We start from the raw sequence: 15,605 nt of genomic DNA on the forward strand, positions 1-15,605 counted from the left end.
GTGGTCTCGTCTGCTGTCACATCGGTACATACTGTGGTAACATCAACTGTAGCAGCTTATCGCATTACTAATGGTGACTGTCTATCATTCTGCATTCTCGCTTGACTGTTGTGTGCAGTTGCTATATTGGTAGTGAATGCGCAGACGGTTTTGCGAGGCACAAACAGATTTGCGAATTGCTCAAAAAACTGCTATATTCCAATGTCTTGCAACTGCTTTGTGCCGTTTTGGAATATCTCTTGTGCCAAAGCACTATTTTTTGAGAGGCACAAATTTAGCGTGGGGATTGCGTGAAGATCAGGCCCAAAGTGTTTATAGACAAGTTTATACAGTTAAAAGCATAGATAATCACGAAAAACTTGGTTTTAAGCAGGTGTACTCAAACTTCTGACTGGTACTGTATATCTGGGATTTTATGTAAAGAGAACTTCTGATATTAGATTTGCTGACACAAATCTTTTCAGTTGGAGTTTATTAATGTGTGACATCACAAACGTCATCGACGTTGGATGGCACAGTCGAGAAAAATCATCTAAAATATGGCGGCTCTTCCTGGAGTTCGACTAATATTGTAGGTTAACTAAACGTTTAATATCTTCTGTCTGCGGAGGTGAAGAAATTGCATACGGTAAACTTTCGAATCATGATCAAGTCTGTACACTTTGTTATAATTTGTTATAATTTCTGCTAAGCTGCCAGCCTGCTAAGTCAGCTCACTAAGCCAGAAAGCTAGCTAGTTAACACAGTTGAGTTGAGCATAACTTGAACAATGCCAGGATAGTTGTGGAGAGATGCAGATGCTAAAAACTTTATCTTTCTAATATTTCTGGTTATTTTTCAAACTAATCTATCTTTAGAAATTTACAAAAAACAATTTTCAAATACAGGCTAGCCAATCGGTTGTGCGTTTTGCATGACGTTGGACAAATGCGTCTGTGCGACTGCCTGGTTTGCCTGTGTGCCTCACTGCAATCCTGGACTCTTTTTTCCACACTTGACAAGCAGTGCACCTGAGGATAGGTCTCGGTGAGTACAAATGTCGATTGCATTAGCTTCTCAACCGACTAATGATTCAATGATGTAAGCACTGTTTACATATATCTGCAACGTTTTAGACACCTTCAGCTTTGTCAAGAGCCTTAGATAGCTGTCACAATCTGAATTCTGTGCCCCTCCTGCGCAAAATTCTGCTAACACGTTAAATGGCTAGCTACCTAACATAACTGGCAGCTTTCTAACATGTCTTCAGCTTTGGACAATATAACATTTACTTACCAACCAAGGTAGCTAGCTAAACAATTCAAGCTTCCATTCGTTTCAAATAGGTTGCATGTAGTTATGAAAGCCATTCCTGCAGTCACTTTTGGTGTGAAAGGAGATTGTGTGCTGCGCGAGTCACTGCAGCATTTCCACCCTATCACAGGCTTCCCACCAGATATACGTCACGATCTTTTGGAGGGTATTGTACCGGTTCCATTAAAGAGTTGATCTGCCTTAAGTACTTTACTTTAGAGTATTTGAACAGTAAGATTGCATCATTCCCACATCAGCACACAGACAAAGTTGACAGACCACAATAAATCTCCAAGACCTTTGCATCAAAAGGGACAATAGGAGGAAATGGGCATCAGAATGCCACATTACTTACACGACTTCCTTTGTTAGTGGGTAGTATTGTTCCTGAGGGAGAGAAGACATGGGCAGTCTTGATGGACTTGAAAATGGGTAACTACAGCACCAAGTTGAGGACAGCATGATGTCAAGAGGTCAATGTAAATGCCGACAGGCTTCTGGTGAGCTTTTTCTAGAGAATTTTTATTGCTGAAAAGCACTTAAGCTCATAGTAAATGTTTTTTTTGTGTTTTTGTTTTTGTTTTTCTCAGAGACAATCAACACCTGGAAGCAGAGGCTACCTCAAAATGGTCACAGTCATTTTCTGAATTCCAAACAGACCCCTAGCTCCTATGTAGATCTGAGTAACAACCCCACCTTGTCTTCTGATGGGCTGGGTAGATCTGAGTAACAACCCCACCCTACCTTATGATAGGCTGGGTGGAGTTGTTTTTTTTTTGTTTGTTTGGTTTTTTTTTAACATGTTATACTTATCCTAACATCTCTATGGGAGTATCTGTGGAGTAGGGGGTTGGCTATGATTTGAGATTCAGAGAGACAGGATCACTTAACTTAGCAAAGTTGCACTGTGTAAAGTAACAGAACTCTCAAATACTTTATGTTAAACACAATTTTCAAATTGTTATCGTTACCATAAAACATTCTTCATGTTTTAATTATGCATCTGAACATTTTTTTTTTTTTTAAATTTGTGTTAACTTTATATATTGCATGTATTATTTAGTTTGCCTAAAAAAATTGATTAACCATACAATTGCCTTTTGAGTTCCACTAAGTTATATTTTTTAACTTACACTGAACTTACCACAACTATTTTTTAAAGTTTTGACAACATAATATGTATACATAAGTGCACTTCAAATGGTAAGCTGTGGTTAATTCAATATATTGAGTTTTAATTAGCAAACTAATTGAGTTCATCATCATACTATTTTAAAGTATAATTTAATTAAACATGAAAGTTATATTAACTAAGAATAGTTAGTAAATGTAATGCTTAGTATAAAGTAAGTTCTTTTTTCTTTTTTTTTTTACCCAGGAAAGGTAACTGGCGCTTGGGTATAGATGTGCTGGTGTGGCGCTGTCTACTGCGCATCAAAAAAAAAAAAAAAAAAAACCCTGATGCGACGCGAAGTTTTATTTATTTATTTATTTATGCACTTGTGCATTCTCAGACTCTGTAGTTAATGACAAACAGTGACATGGAAAAGTATGTATACTCAGGATCTTGGAAGACTATAAATGTAAGGGCTGGTAAATTCCATAAATTTGTTATTTTTTTTGTATAAAACGCAAAGGAAAAAATGGAATACATGAAAAAATAGAAACAAAATACAACTTATGGCTTACCTTTACTGTATCCATTTTTACTACCAATTAATACTGCTTTTAAACTTTAATTTAGAAATTGCTTCACAATTTTCTCTTATGCATCACTTGGTATTATGGTATCTTTTTTCTTTCGTCCCAGGCAATACACAGCAATGTGTACTGCACTATTTAAAATACAGGGTTTGCAGTCCCAAATAATAAACAGTCTCTAGTTTAGGAATTCTCACTTTTCAATATGAACAGGCTAAGTTTTGTAAACAAAATATTACCCTATTAAAATGACTCCTACACATTTTACTGCAGTGCAGACTTAGGGGCTGATGTAAGAATACATACAAAGTGATTTGCTGCTGCAAAACACCCATAGCACCCAAAATCAGCATTTTGCATACGCAAACCGTATTTAGCTGCTGTGAAGTGGTACTTTAGCAGCCACTAAAAATGTGGTGCATGTAAAGAATAGTTTTCACCTGCCGTATTCAAATGAAGAAAAGGGCATAGAATTGGCCAGGGATCTGGAAAATTAAGCAGGCGCAAACATTACAATGAGATGTAAGGATTTTGCCTTGCACTTGGGCAATTGTTGACCCTCCAAAAACTTTCACCTCCTCTTACAAGGTGCAAACCATTGTAGAAGTGGGTAATTAAGAGCTGTATAAAACCACACACCTTCAGAGACCTGTCACTGGCCTCAGGGTGGCTGCTGTGGTACACTTCCTGATGTGGCAATGCTTAGCTCTTGTTGAGGACAGGCAGAAAAACCTTCAGAGGAGAAGGGCAAGACGGAGAAGAACCCACATATTCAAACCCAGGGTTACTCTGTTTGGGATGCCAGAGGATGCGGTGGTAAGGTGTTTTTCATCTCACTCCGCAGGTCATCCAGGCCTAATAGGTAAATTTCACCTTTTCATCTCCTGGTTGACTGTGGTAACACCAACAGCATTGACTTTCCCCATTATAGAGGACCATATGGCCTCTTCGGTAGCATAACATGCTGGCTGAGGCTTTTCCAAATAACTCAATTTCATGAAGAGTCACCTCAGCCCTTAAGGCTCTCAGCTCCTTCTCAGAAACTTTTCCATAGTTCAAGAGGACTTTGCTGCCCTTCCACTGACAGCAGGGCTCTACGCTAATTTGTTTTTGGTAGAAGCACACTGAAAACATTTAGGAGCACACACACAAAGACTGCATTTGTATATTTATGTATATTAATATATACAATTAACTTTTTTTTTCAACTTTGCACAAGATGTGCTAAAACGGAGAACAATTACATATTTTTCATTTACATCAAATAATGAATACCTAACAAAACATTCAACAAGTATTCTCTTTTTTTACAAAGCAAAAAGTAGGCTAAATAGATTAAAGTAAATAGTAAATCCAGTAAATTAAATAAAATGATTAAGAGACCGCTTTTGCTTCCTCTTTTTCCTCCTTGATCTCTTTTTTCTGTCTTTAATTGACCCCCTTTTCCTTCCTCTCTTCCTTCCCCACACATTCAGTATTACTTTGACATATGAAAAATGTTTTCCCCATTCATAAATAGCATGTTAGTTAATTATTTGGGGGTGAAAATATACAATGTACAACGTCTACGTTTTTTACTTATATGATAAATGTTAACTATTTTCAGAACATGTATACTGTATGTAAATTTGAGTTTTACATAACGTTCTGCTTCTAGCTATTTTTTTTTACGAATTAAGCTAGAATTGTTTACAGTATAAAAATCCATGCACATACATTATTTTACAAAACTGCTGCACTCAATTAGAATAATGCTTTACATTCATAAAAATAAAATACTGTACTAAAAAAGAGCATCATGTAGATACTCACCATTCGCATTTGAATGCATTACCATCTGCTGTCCGACAAGTCGACTGGCAGGCTTTCCATCGTAAACGATTTCACACTCCTTGGTGGAAATGTCTGTGTCGACAGGTAATGCACTGACCTAACCCGACAAGCCAATCATTTGCCCAGTCATCTCTGCACAGCGCACTTCACTGTCGTAGGTCGGTTTATGTCAATTGAGTTTTACTTATGTAGTAGTATCACTGGGGCTAATTTCGTGAAAGGCAGTAATTCTTTTGCGATAAACTAGGCAATGTTGAATTTTACCTTTATCTGCCTGCTGGCATCTTCAGTAGATAGTGCCACTTGCCTGTTGACAGCAAACTGTCTGGTACCGGGATGATTTGGCTGACCTTTCTTTATGTTGGCATCTCTACACATAAGGTGGTGTTTGGACATACTGTGACAACATTATCTCGTTTCAAATTTTGGCTTCGCGACACAAACAAAGTCTTCCCTGTCAAAGGTTCCCCTGCTTCAATGCAAAACATTGTGTTTTTCTCTTTATCAAATGAGAGCCAGGGGAAATCTTTTAACCATTGGGGGTTGAACCAGCATGTTTCAGATGTGGTCGCCGTCACTTAATCTGATGTCGACCCCGTCATTTCCAAACAAGCTCTCTTTGATGTACCCTCTCCACTAGCTTTCAAAACATCTTCGTTTGGCATTTCCTCACTTTCCACACCATCTTTGGAAGTCTCTCTTGACTGAAAGTAATGTGTTATTTTCTTAATTCTGCACAGAACATTTCAAATGATCGCCTGTTGTATCCACGACAGACAGAACTTGTAGCAGGGATATGTAGTTTTTAGTGCTTTGTTGCAATGTGAAATGGACACTAATAAACTACATTCCCAGGGTGCATTGCACAAAAATGAATCGTAATTTAACAGTTGTGCAAGATGTTTTTTTTTTTTTTTTTTTTTTTTTCAACAGAGGATCCACCGCTGGAGCCAAACGTATGGCTCAAACGTTCAGCAGAGGAGCATAATTGACTTCAGGCACTGTGGTGGAGCATCCGTGAATAAAACAACTAGCCCTTGCAGTTTCAAGTAGCACATTGAGATAGGCCCAAGTGTGCTCCTAAATTACATTTTTTAGGCGCACCAGATAATGTTTAGTCACATACGTGCCCAAAACAGGCGCACTGTAGAGCCCTGTGACATAGTTTTTAGTTTGGTTTGGTTTTAGTGCTGCACAAACCTCATACAGCCAGAGGCACAGGCGACGTTCATTGCAACCCTCATTATCATGATTGCAGCTCATTATTTGTGTGTGTTGAATAATTTGCAATGCTCTTAAGTGTACATAGGCTGTAGAGCAAAATAACTTGGATTTTGCAGCCGCAACTGTTTGCACTATACCCATCCTTACATCAGCCCCTAGTGCAGGGCTTCCCAACCCTGGTCCTGAGGACCTCATGTGTCTTCTGGTTTTCATTCCAAATGATCTCTCAGTTACTTAACTAGAGCCTTAATTCAACTAATCATTTGCTTAATTAAACCTTGTAATTGTTCTCAGCTAAAAAGTTGCAGAGTTTAAGTTACTTATAAAATGTTATAGCTAACGTGAAATCTACAACTGTTGAAGAGCTGAAAACAAGTAAAAATGTCTAATTAAACAAATTATTAGTTTAATTAAGGGTATAGATAATTAACTGAGAGCAGATGGAAAAAAAACCAGAAGACACATGGGATCCCCAAGACCAGGGTTGGGAAGCCCTGCCCTACTGCACTGAAGCAGCTGCTCAGTGGGTGCGTCACACAGGTGGTTTACTGTGAGATGGTTTTTTAGAGGCACATATTGTACAACCAACTCAACTATCTGCATTTTTTTTTCTATTTGAATTGTGATAATATTTTAATATAATACAGATTTTTGAAATTATTGAACCTCAAAGTTAGTTATTTCAGCGTGCACAGTAAATTCAAGGCAGATTTCCATCTGAATAATGTTGATTTAAAAAAAAAAAAATTAGTTTTTTTGGGGGTATCTAAGTTAGATTAAAACTGATTAATAACATAAATTTAGATTATTTTTTTTTTTCTGTTTAAATCAAAAAATATATTGAACCACCCTAGTTGAAGGATAGAGTTAAATAAAAAATAAACCAACAAAAAAAAAGTTTTCTCGTTTTAACTTGTTCCGTTACAATGATGACTTTTAGTTCATCATGACTGTTGGAAAACATGGATTGAGAATTGATTAGCAGTTTGCTACGCATGTGGACTGGCAGAGCTATACTGGTGTTCTTTTCTGAAAAGAGACTAATATTGCAGATAGCAGACTGTTTGGTTCAAATTGCATGTACTGCTTACAATTGATAGAGACCTTGTGTCTACAATATGCAAGTTAAGAATAACAATGATTCACCTAAATTTGTAGGTCAGAGCAACATACCAATATTCAGAATTGGCTTCAAAGAGAAATAGGTAGTACAATAAAAGATTACAAAGAGGCGAAGGCAAGGTAGATACCTACACATAATGGAGAGACTTAGAATGAGAGGAACACGCTTCACTATAATATATTATACAAACACATTACTTGATGTGACTACTCAGAACCAGCGAAAAGGACATCTGAGGGCTCGGGATCATGTGAGCAACTTGGTTGTAGCGGGTCACCCCCCTCCATCTTATATTCTAAAAGTAGGGTATGTTGGAAAACATGGATTGAGAATTGATTAGCAGTTTGCTACGCATGTGGACTGGCAGAGCTATACTGGTGTTCCTTTCTGAAAAGAGACTAATATTGCAGATAGCAGACTGTTTGGTTCAAATTGCATGTACTGCTTACAATTGATAGAGACGTTGCGTCTACAAGTTTCTTGCCCAGCATTGACTGCAAGCTAAAAAGATAACAATGCTGTGGACCAGAAGGGGCCAGGCTGTAAGACTTTGGAATGCAAAGCATAAAGGGGCTAAAAGGCTCCCAGGGACTGGCATTGGACCCAGAGGTTCTCAGAGAGATCGAAAGAGATAATGCCACTGGGATCAAAGGGGAAGATTTATGGACCTTTTTTCTCCAGGAGTGTGAAGAATGCACTGAGTTCAGAGGTTGTCACACTAGACTACACACACACACACACACACACACACACACACACCACACACACACACACACACACACACACACACAAATTAACAGAATAATGTGTTGTACCTTGACCATTGGTTAAGTGTCAGAGAAAGGGGAGGTGGACCATCTATACAGAAGGGTATTTAATGTCATGCAAACATTGTAATGATGAGTATTCTGTTTGTCCTGTACCTGGGACCAGACTCCCTGCATATTTCAATAAACCTGGCAACTGACTGAAGAAAAGGACTCTGTGCATTTTCTTGAATCTACTTACTCACCATCATTTTTTATAAGTTACTTCAATGACATTCATAAGAACATAAGAAAGTTTACAAACGAGAGGAGGCCATTCGGCCCATCTTGCTCGTTTGGTTGTTAGTAGCTTATTGATCCCAAAATCTCATCAAGCAGCTTCTTGAAGGATCCCAGGGTGTCAGCTTCAACAACATTACTGGGGAGTTGATTCCAGACCCTCACAATTCTCTGTGTAAAAAAGTGCCTCCTATTTTCTGTTCTGAATGCCCCTTTTTCTAAACTCCATTTGTGACCCCTGGTCCTTGTTTCTTTTTTCAGGCTGAAAAAGTCCCTTGGGTCGACACTGTCAGTACCTTTTAGAATTTTGAATGCTTGAATTAGGTCGCCACGTAGTCTTCTTTGTTCAAGACTGAACAGATTCAATTCTTTTAGCCTGTCTGCATATGACATGCCTTTTAAGCCCGGAATAATTCTGGTCGCTCTTCTTTGCACTCTTTCTAGAGCAGCAATATCTTTTTTATAGCGAGGTGACCAGAACTGAACACAATATTCAAGATAAGGTCTTACTAGTGCATTGTACAGTTTTAACATTACTTCCCTTGATTTAAATTCAACACTTTTCACAATGTATCCGAGCATCTTGTTAGCCTTTTTTATAGCTTCCCCACATTGTCTAGATGAAGACATTTCTGAGTCAACAAAAACTCCTAGGTCTTTTTCATAGATTCCTTCTCCAATTTCAATATCTCCCATATGATCAATGATTAACATCTCCTCTGTACTACATTATAAGGCTTCAGGTAGTAAAACGTATACCAGTACCATGGCATATGATATGATACAGTATGTTACTTAATGTAAACATTTAGTTGTATTTTATAGCTGTCTAATGAAGACACATTATACTGAGTGGGCTTTAATTACTGTTTGGAAATTATGCAGAAGTTGGGCTTTATGCACACTCAACCTGGTCTCACAAAGAAAATGTTACCATAGCTAAGTTAAGTGAGAGCGGCTCAGTAGAACGGCTTGCTCCGGAATGGCCACCTGCAGGAAACAAGTGGAGGTGACAGACGGAAGTGACAAATTGACTTTGTAGTGACCCACAACAAATTGGTTTGACTTAATAAATTTATGTAGTACTACATAAGATGGTAAAAATTGCTGTCAATTAATTTTTATCATTTCATTTTCCAAAATTTAGTACTGGTTTATAGTTATTCATGTATTACTATTACTAGTAGTATTAACATTAGTTTTCAGATCAATCGGTATTAAACACAGGGGTTGGGGGACAGTAACTTCACACAGGGCCGTCTCATCTATCATAACCTCAGAAACAGAAACAAGAAAATTATCAATCACCATTTTAAAAGTGGCTCAGCGCTCTCAAGTAGCAGAGCATTAAGTAATTATAAATCAGCTCAGTGTGCTTTCTGAGCGTTCTCTGAGCGTCTCACTTTCTCAACCCGCCCATTGTAAGGTTTTGCCGAGGCTCTGAAAATGTTACTCAGTTAACGTTTTGCTCGATTTACCACCATGCTTTGCGGCTATGTTACCACAGAATCCCAATAAGTGTCTTACGTCACCTTTTCAACACTGGACTTGTTTCAAACATAGATTTTTCTTTTCTTTTTTTTTTAACCTTTTCAGTACTGTAGTTTTCAAATGATAATTTTTTTTTTAACATATTATGAATGTACATACTGAATGTGTTCTTAAAATGTATTACACACGTAGAGAGTTAAACTATGATAGGTACGATACATTGATTTGTTTGCATGTAAAATCTTGGGCGGACCGCCTAAGCGTTATTTCGAGCTGCCCAAGAAAAAATCCCAAAAATTGCATTTAAATTGTCTCAATATGAGCCTATTTTTAGAAGGGCGAACGAGTAGAGCATTTTCATGCGATGCGGTCATCCCCGACAGGGGTCGCGCGTCATTCCGTTAAATCTGCGGTCAGCTGTAGCGACAGTAGAGTGAGGCAAGTGGAGTGAACTCCCGCCTCTGCTGTCACTGTGTGGTCGAGTTGATTCGAAGGAGAAAGATAAACTGTAGTCGCAATGGACAAAACGGGAAAAATTACTCAGTTCTTCAGCCGGCAAAGAGAGCACGAGTGGTACAAGATAACGGTGAAGCGGCAAGGAAATTACAAAAAAAGTTGCTAAAACTAACGTTAGATGGACAAATTGATCTTTCATTGAGAAAGTAAAGGATGTGACAGCCTGGATGATTGATGGTTAAATCGGTTGCATCAACAAAATAAAATAAAATATCTAGACAGCAGTCACAGTGACCGACTCAGGAAAGAGGAACATTTATATACATTTATAACATAATCTTAGTGTAAATATTATAACCTGGACAAAACAGAAAGTAATTCCAACATTACAATAGTTTAACATTACTAATTACAACTAGCCATCAAGTACTGACATCAGATGAATCGAAGTCAAGTTACTTTGTTTATTCAATAACCTGTAAATAATTCAAAACAAGGAACACTTGCTATATACATGTTAAGTGGCTTCGTTGGGCCACTTTCTTTTGAGACGTGGGCTCTCTTTGGTTACCATAGTTAGAAATATACTGAAAATAAAAAACATCATGAAAAAATATATAAATGTATTGGGCCAGACAAAATTGCATCTAGGCCAGTAAAAACACATGCTCAGTGGCCCGAGGGGCCAGTAGTTAAAAATCTAAACGTAGAGCCCTGCATGTCTTGTGATTTATCATAATAACATGACATGATATCTTTGTCAGAGGTAGGTCTAAAAAATCTGATCTTTATTTCCCAGTCAATTATTCTTTTTCAGTTCACCTAGTCATTAGCTCATGCAAAATTGCAGAAAATGGGAAAAAAGCCCAACATTTCTCAACTGGGCCATACCAAAGGTTTTATACTGTTACTCCAGGCCAAAAACTGGCATCCCTGGACTTATATAAGCCAAATCTGAATGTTAAGAAGGGGCATGGATGTTAAGTTTGCCGTGACAACGAAGCCGGACTGACCGTGCTTAGTCACAAACTAAGCTTCTATTTGAGCCAGAAAAAAATCTGTGATAGATAAAAAAAAAAATCCATTTGGTATGACCTAATTGATGTCAGTTTAAATGTATTATTATTATTATATTTTTGTCATAATTCTGAAACTAATACAATGTTCAGACTTTTAGATTTTGTACTTTTTAACCCTTAGCGGTCCACTTATTCAGCGCTTTTGTCAGGTGCATCAGGTCCAATTTATTTTACACGCGCTGTTTAAAAATGTTTTCTTCTGAGAAAGAGGTTTAAAAAGCACTGAATCAGAAAAGGACACTCGGTACTGCATCTCCAGCCAAGTCCCACCCACTCACCCCTTGTTCATTGTAGTTTTCACATACTTTATAGACGTGCAAACCAAAAAAATCCTCTCCTGATCACTCGTTTTATCACCAAACTCCTCAATAATGCAATCCACGTCATTATTTTATCTATAACATCTCAAAAAGCTCTGCAAATGTCTGTGATATTATTTGAGCACTGGATGCGGAAGCAGCAACCTCCTTTGTGTCCATGTTATCTCTGTGGTTCTTGGGGCTATCAGATACGCTCCTATCGGTCACACTCGGTCATTGAAAGGTTTTCTTGGCTTTTTCCGGAAAAAAAACGACTGGAGACCTGTGCTTGACGTCTTTTTGATGATGTCGGAGGTCCGACATTGGACTGGAAAAAGAAAATTGTAATGTCGGACCTGGTCCGACATAGGACTGCAAAGGGTTAAAATATAACAGTTTTTGTAAGTTGACAGTCTGGTTCAGCTTCTGTGAGCTACAAACGCAGAATTAAAGTGACAGGTACCAAAAAATTTCATTCATATTTTCTCGAACATGTATATTTATATTTCTGCAACAGAAGCGCCTAGAAACAAGTGTTTTGGTATCAGACTAACACTGTCTAAGTGTGTACTAAGTTTCAAAACTTGGCTTTTTAGGTTCAGATGCAGCAGCTATGCAGACACACACTACAAATGCACACATACTACAGGACCCTACTGCATCTAGAGAGACCACCCTCAAGTTTGTTACCCCAGGGGTCGTTGAGCTACGAGGTAACACATGAGCATTAGGTGCTACCCTACTCTTTGCCCGTGTGCATATTTGAACTCTCAACCCTTCCACAAGGGGCGCTATGGAGCACACAATATGATGCAAAGTTGTCGGTTTTGCACCATAGTTCTTGATGGGTAAGTCAGAGGCTCCCCAGATGTTGTATTTGGGCACTGGGGGAAAAGGGGAACAAGGTGGCATTGTGTTTTTTGGCTGCCACCCTCAATCATGGAGAGTTGACTCAAAGGTTTGGGGGAGGCCCAGGGACAAAATATAAAAGGTAAAGTCTCGGGGTTTGCTCCTACTATTAGGTACTACCCTACTCTTTGCCTGTGTGCATTTTTTAACTCTCAACCCTTCCACAGGTGGCGCTATGGAGCATGGAAAATGATGCAAAATCTGGGGTTTTGCAAAATAACTTTTGAAGGGTAGGACCCCAAATTTTTTATTTATATTTGGCCACTGTGGGACAAGGGGGCAACGTGGCATTGTGTTTTTTGGCTGTGCCAACCGCCTCAAAAATGTACTTTTTCAGCCCCAAAAAACACACTGGTATGAAAACTTCTGGGAAGTTGGACTCATTTTTTGGCAAAGGGTCAAACCAAAAGTTCTCACTTTTTGGATAGGACTGGACGAGCAGGTTGTGCCGAGTTCAGAAGTGTTTGAATGAGTTTCCTATGATATTCCTAGCCTGAGAAATGTTGAAAAAACCAATGCTTGTTAACTAGCTGAAAGTGCTAATTTTACGTTTTATTTAACCTAAAAATCCAAGTTCATGAAACTCAGTATGCACACTTGAGTTTCTAGGCGCTTCTGTTGCAGAAATATAAATATATATGAAACCATTAATGCATTTTTAAGTAACAGCCACTTTAAATCCGAGCTTGTGGCTCACAGAAGCAGAACCACAATGTAAATTTACAAAAACTGTTATATTTTAAAAAGTACAAAAGCTAAAGTTCTCAACAACCCCATGGGTGCACTATGTTAATTTCATAATTATGACAAAAAAATATTTTTTAAACTGACATCAATTAGGTCATACCAAATTTATAATTTCTATCTATCATACCTATCATAATTTACACGTGTAGTACGTTTTCTGTGTTTGAAAAAAAATCCAGCACTGAAAAGGTGACAGACAGATTTGGGGTTCTGTAGTAACGCAGCTGCGAGCATGGTGGTAGATCCAGAAAAACTTTAACTGGGTAACGTTTCCAGAGCCTCAGCAAGACGTTACTGTGTTAAAGTTTGCCTTGTGAGACCAGGTTGGCATACTGTACTTGTGTTATACCGTTACTTCCTATTAATAAAAATAGTTACTTATTGAAGCAATGTAAAATTCAGTTGTGCCTCTATAGTTATTTATTTTATTTTTTTTTACATTATTTTAATGTTGGTATTATGCAAGCATTTATTATTATTATTATTATTATTATTATTATTATTATTATTATTATTATTATTATTATGTTGCCAGTGGCACAGTGATGTAAAGTATAGTATAATGGTTTAACCGTTTAATAAATGATACGTGCAGGATCATTAAAATATACGGAAATACCCATCCCTCATTCTAACGTGACTTCACTGAAAACTTGGCAGTTTAGACACACCTGGTATGCATATTGCAGCACTTTCTGTTCCTCTGTATTGGAAGCAGAAACTTTACTTTGAATGATTTTTAGGTCAAACTCGTTGAAGATAAATGCTGTATATTAGGATCACTGATGAACGTCTGAATATATGCAAATTATACTTTTGAACATTTTAAATTAACTGGTTAATACTGAAAAAGAACATAAATAAGCCAAAGTAAAAATGACTGTCACAACAGAAATAAAACAAATACGTCCTGAAGAAGGATATCTACCACACTGACCCTAAACTATAATGTAATAATTTGCTGAACTGAACTCAAAGCACAGTATTGATGTCTGTCTCATGACAGAGTGTAACCGCACCATTTCTGCACACCTTGATTCTAATGAATTCCCTACAATTTCAAAATTTAACATGTTACAACAAACCTATCAGAAAACCTGTCATAAGAAACCCATATGAATGCCAACTTATAAATGATGGCAACACGTACAGCATTGAAATATTTGAAGACTCTGAAGACTCATATTGAACATCAAAGTGTACAGTGACCGCTAGTGCATTGTTTTCTCATACTGAAAAACAATTCACAAAAATGCATTCTGCTTTTGAAATACCTCCAAAGTAAACCCGTGTAGTTATTTTAGCACGTTTTCTTTTTTAATAACCATTCCCTAACATACCTATTTAAATGCATTTGACAGCCTGCCTTAACAAACATGTTTTGATTTACAGCCGATGAAATCTAATAAAACTTGTATTATTATTACTATTATTAGTATTATTATTATTATTATTATTAAGAAAGAATCAATACAGTACCATTTAACCCTAATTAGTGTCACCGCAGGATCATCTAAAGCGGGCATTTCCTAGTCTTACCTGAGGATCTATCGTGCCACTTCCTCATTCATAGGGCCGGTTCTCAGAGCCCGCGGCCCGCTGACAGACTCCACAGAAGCAGATGCTTGAGAGACCGACTATAATTTCCACCCGATCCCGAGGCTGCAGCAACTTCGCTCGTCTAGTACCAGGCCGCGCTTCCTCTATATGAAATTGCACAGGCAGGAGATACAATATATTCTTTAATTTAACAACAATTACTGTAAATTTAGTTTAGGCGCATCAGTGTTCAGTATGTCGTTTATATTTGCAGGACTGGTATTGTTTCGTTTTTTTGGTGGCTGACAATATTACGCCGTGTTGTTGTCCAGTTCCACCACCAGGTAACGCAACCAGTCTGAGATTTCAAAGAATCTCCACAAAACCTCCACGTCACAGATAACCTGTACACTGCATTTCCATACGTCATAAAAATTGTGTAGATCTTGTAACAGAAACGTATTATGAGTACAGTACTCAATCAGTATTGCATCGTGTGCTTCTCAAACATTGTATAATAATGCTTTAAAGATTCTTTGAAAAAGATTTGATAACACTATGTAACACAATTTTTGTTCCTGGGTAGTGAGTGTTATTTCCTAATTGCTTATGCCTCAAAAGTATAGAAAATGGCTATCATTCCCCACAGACTTTGCCTTTGTGACCAGGACAGTGATATTTCAAAATACAAAGATGACTACAAAAGATTTAGAAGTGAGTAGTTTTTCGAGATTTATAATTATACTGTATTTACAGTATAATTGTAAATCTCGAAAAACTACTCACTTCTAAATCTTTTGTAGTCATCTTTGTATTACTTTAGTATAAATACATGTTAATTTGGATTCATATGTTGTTTTTTTCT

The 15,605-nt window shown here is 37.5% G+C and overlaps 1 protein-coding gene across 2 annotated transcripts in view; it reads right to left on the reverse strand.

Moving 5' to 3' along the window:
* LOC121322029 (mitogen-activated protein kinase kinase kinase 2) overlaps positions 1-15,120 on the reverse strand; it is a 145,059-nt gene extending 129,939 nt beyond the window's left edge. For both annotated transcript variants that reach the window (XM_041261470.1, XM_041261468.1), the window contains exon 1: positions 14,741-15,120. The gene's annotated coding sequence lies outside the window, so the exon portion shown is untranslated. The remainder of the gene's footprint in view (positions 1-14,740) is intronic.
* Between the last annotated feature and the right edge of the window lie 485 nt (positions 15,121-15,605).

Source organism: Polyodon spathula, chromosome 10, assembly GCF_017654505.1.
Source record: "Polyodon spathula isolate WHYD16114869_AA chromosome 10, ASM1765450v1, whole genome shotgun sequence".
Lineage (NCBI taxonomy): Eukaryota > Metazoa > Chordata > Actinopteri > Acipenseriformes > Polyodontidae > Polyodon > Polyodon spathula.